This window comes from Limulus polyphemus, unplaced genomic scaffold (genome assembly GCF_000517525.1).
Source record: "Limulus polyphemus unplaced genomic scaffold, Limulus_polyphemus-2.1.2 Scaffold356, whole genome shotgun sequence".
Taxonomy (NCBI): Eukaryota; Metazoa; Arthropoda; class Merostomata; order Xiphosura; family Limulidae; genus Limulus; species Limulus polyphemus.
The window spans coordinates 605,023-609,658 of record NW_013665966.1 but is presented as its reverse complement, the minus strand read 5'-3'; the positions used below and the strand labels follow the sequence as shown (position 1 = coordinate 609,658).

The window sequence follows — 4,636 nt, the reverse complement described above, 5'->3', positions numbered from 1 at the left end:
ATGTTTTGTTTTGATATATAAATTGTTCGGGTTTGTTCATTAAAAATCGACATTAATTTCTTGACGACCTGATATTTATTTTACATATACGTAAAAATCACCTTTTGAATAAGAATTGTTTTAACACAGTTAAAGTTAATAACATCAGTTTGGTTTATTTCAACAAAACTGGACAAAATAAAATGACTGGATTTGGATAAATTACGCATGTTACAGAAATACTTTATGGGTTGCTGCCATCAGAAGATACTAAAATGAGAATGTGAAGGAAATATTCCATCCATCCAAGACATATATAGTATTTCAATACTGTATATTAAATAAACTCGTACAAATAAACTGAGGTGACTAACTACAATAATCCACTGACCGTGACATTAGTGGTTTCGTTGTCAACGCAATCACATATGAAATAGTTCTTAATAACTAGCTGACGTATCTGCTCAATTATGAACATACATCCTACTAGAAAAGTTGATAAACATCTTCAATAACGGGAGCCCTCAGTGGTGACATAGAGGTCAGAATCGAACATAGATCCCCCCTTGTCCCCGGAAGCCCTAACATTACATGCCAGGTAAGGTGGCAATCGATCCAGCGGTTAGGCAGTTATAATGTGGACCCATACACACACCTTTGACAAGTTGTTGTTGTTGTTTGAAGTTGAGCACAAAGCTACACAATGGGCAATCTGTGCTCTGCCCACCATGGGTATCGAAACCCGGTTTCTAGCGTTGCAAGTCCGCAGACATACCGCTGTGCCACTGGGGGGCAAAACTACGAGAACAGGCACCGATGGGATTCGAACCCATGATCTCCTGTTTACTAGACAGGCGCTTTAACCAACTAAGCCACGGCGCCATTATTTGATACTTAATGGTTTGGATAAACTATATTTAAGAGCTCAACGCATATGTAATTTTGAACTGTGCAAGTATCAAAATGAGTTACATATTTATCTTAACACTTGATGAATAATTATACTAATTTTCATTCACTTTGGAAGTCCGGGCCCCAACGCAGAATGTTTAAAGGGGGTATGGTACGGTCTGGGGGCATGCGACTATTTCAAGCCAAAAATTACTAACGTTTCGTCAGAAGAATGTAGACTATGTAAAGAACCATAAGCAGCTGCACTATAACTCTATAAGCATAATTTTTTTTTATATTACAAAAGCAGGGGGTTTGGCTGAGCCCCCTCGACCAACGCCCCCTGCGTACGTGCGTGAAGTCAAAAACAAGTTACTTCAGACAAACTATATCCAAGATAATAGATCAGTAAGTGTTAATTTACAGGAAGTTAGGCTTAGTATGCGTGGTTAAAAAACAAGATTTCATGTATATGTACTCTTCTGTTAAATTACAAGTGGCATTTTTAGACACAAAACTTCTGCATGCCATTATAATCTAGTTTCAATTGTTCTTACGGGAAACTTACAATGACACTATCCGGCTGGCCAACAACTGGAAATGAAGCAGTTTAGTGTTTCAGTAAGTTTTTACTTTTTTTCATTCAGCGAGAATTACAACCAAGGTAAGTTAAAATATATCGTGTTTTGTGTGTAATAACAATTTATCTTTCTCAGAGCACAGTGGTAATGATAAGTAATTTAGTCAGGCTGTGACCATTTATTTATTTATTTGTTTCTTTAAGATTGTTTTTGTGTCACTATTTTATCGGCAACGGCTTAATAATACGATTAAATGTTTAACAGTTTTATATTGTGTTATTACAGCAAGCAAAATTTTCCAACACAATGTTATTGTTTCTGTGTCTTATATTTTTAACCGTAACGCATGGATATCCATTCATGAAGTGTGATCTTGAAAAATGCTAAATTATTAATTCTCAACGTGTGAGAGGTATATCTGCTACATGCTTTTAGAAAAGTGTTTTAATATATATATTTTTTCTTATTTGTATATTGCCTGGCTGTGTCGTTCAACCAAAGAAGGTGGTCGTGATGCATGCTAGTAAAGATTTGTTTGTATATCTCAAGGTTACTCGATAAAGATCGAGTAACTCTGTTGCTATGATACAAAGTATAATTATCCTTATTGAGACATTTTTGGATTATGTTCATCAATATTTGGTAGAAACGTCAGCTTCTGAAATAGGTTGTCCTGATGGTATGCTGATAATAATATATAATTTTTTCAGCTGGTCACAGATTATATTTAAATAAGTGGACGTTATGTAGGGATTATGGGATGAGTCATTCTTTCTATCACATTACTTTTATGTTCTTCCACGTGCCAGGGTTAATTTTATGTTGTCGACATACAATCTTCAAGTAGATCTGGTAATTATCTGGTTGTACGGAATTGTAGGTGCATATAAAACACTTTGACAAATTTACTTTACTTAGGATGTTTTTATCTCACCCTGATTAAAATTGACAGTATTTTACTCTTTTATAACTAGAATATGAATATTTCTTTATTCGGGTAGATTGAACAGGATGTAGTGGCAGTTCAAAGTTACTAGGGGTATAACAATGCAATTAGGAATATTCCTCAAAAAATTTCTGTACTTAGTTTAAAGCCCTTGTGAACAGGGTATAAGTAGTCGTGAATTCGATCTAATTATCGCTTAAGGCCAAGTTTACATACCAATGTTCATTCAAGAGAAAATGTATCTGCTTGGCCAAGCTTTTGCATCGTTTATTCCATCGAATGTGGATCATACCCTAATGAAAAGGCGATGAAGAGAGTGTACAAGTTAGTATGAGCTAGGAGTCTTTCTCCCCTTGGAAACCTATAATTCTAAGAACGTATGAGTGAAAATAAAGAATAATACGTTATAATATTGAACCACACTACCTCTGCAATATCCATTGCAGATGAGGCTTTTTGTTTAATACCAGGATCATTAGGTCTATTGGGATACGAGAGACATAGTAGTGGTCTAAACGCTATTTCTGTTATAGATTTTTATGAACAACGAGTATTAAGTTATGAACTAGATTAAGTACATGAATTGTAATTATTATAAATTTTATTTAAATCATTTACATATTAGATTTTTATGATAAAGATTAATAACTCAACATTAGTTTTAATTATATTTTTAACACGTAATATTTATCTATTATTGTTATTATTTTATTTAACTTTACAATAATTCAGAAGAACTGGCGAACCAGCAGTGACAATGATCTCTAACATAGCTAATCTAGAGATCTCGGGTATTGCAGTAGAGCTTTGGCCTCACTTGAAAATATGGCATAAACACAGTTCTTTATGTTTTTGTGAAGAAGTCTGTCCTGTTTAGTCCAGTAGCTATATAAATTGTTCAAACCATATAATAAGACATCAGCACATTTTATGTGTATGTTTAATAGATTTGTATTTCATTGTTTTACACTTATGTTTGAGTGTTTCCCTTATTGTTCGTTTCATTATCCTGCAAATAAATATTTTCAAACCTCCCCTGTTGTGGAGCTTAATACTTACCTGTTGGCTACAGTTTCATCTAACTAACAGACTAAGTTTTAAGGTTTGGGTGCTGCAACCAAGGATTTGCAGGATTTATTATGAATGTGCTTCTTTGTTTCATTGACACTCCATTTGCTGTTAAGTTTATAAATCGAAGCTATCTTCATACAGTGACGAGCAGGAAGCTGTGCTTCAGGTGAGGATACAATCCGAGAATACAGCAAAAACTAGAAGAATATATTTACTATCAGGCGGTAGCACTGCTCGGATTGTTCATCGAAATGGTATTTTTTTAAAATATCTCCTCAATAGGTCATCAGAACTTTAAAATACTATACAGTGTTTTCTTTTATAACAATATCTACTTAATGACTGAGTCACAAGTTCTGTGAATGTCTGAAAGTATCATAGAAAAAAGTTTGGGTTCATTGTTCTTCTTTCTTCTTAAATATTACATGATAACTCAAAAACCAAAACAATGTTGTCAACCAATTTCACTGAGATGACATAGTTTCAAACGGAGTAACCGCTTTTATAACTGTTATTAACTCGTAATAATTCAAAGAAAATCACAATTCTAGGAAAAACGATGTTATCATTACTCCTTAAAGTTAGCTTTTTATAAACATTTGGTGTTCCTTTAAAAAGCGTAAGTACAGGGTGAAACAGGAACTATTAGGCAATAATAGATAAACAATAAATATTACAGTTGGAACCTCATTGTATTTCGAACTTGGATATAAATACAACCTTTCCATGTCTGCTAAAACACTGTTTTAAAAAAAAACAACAACAAGCAAACAAGTAAAGAAAAACTTTTGAAAAAACGGAAGTAAGTGTAGAGATGGCTAATATCAATCCTTCAAAAACAATACAAACAAGATAGTAGGGATGGCATTTGCATCATTCCTACATAATAGCACAGGCAAGAATTAACATATAGCAATGTATATAACTATTAAACCACAATTGGGTATAACTTATCCTATTTTTGCCTCTTAACATTCTACTACACTGTGTGCTTTGCTATTATGTAGAGATAATGCAAGTGTCATCCCTACTATCATGTTTGCATTGTTTTTCAAAGGATTGATATTAGCCATCCCTACATTTACTCCCTTTTTGGAAAAGTTTTTTTCTTTACTTGTATAATTCTTACCAGCAATGGAGTGAGAGCTTGTTTACATTTTTGATGTTA

General features: G+C 33.5%; 1 non-coding gene across 1 annotated transcript; it reads right to left on the bottom strand.

Moving 5' to 3' along the window:
* Positions 1 to 787: 787 nt before the first annotated feature.
* Positions 788 to 861, bottom strand: Trnat-agu. Its single transcript has one exon. It is a non-coding gene; the product is annotated as a tRNA-Thr (tRNA).
* Between the last annotated feature and the right edge of the window lie 3,775 nt (positions 862 to 4,636).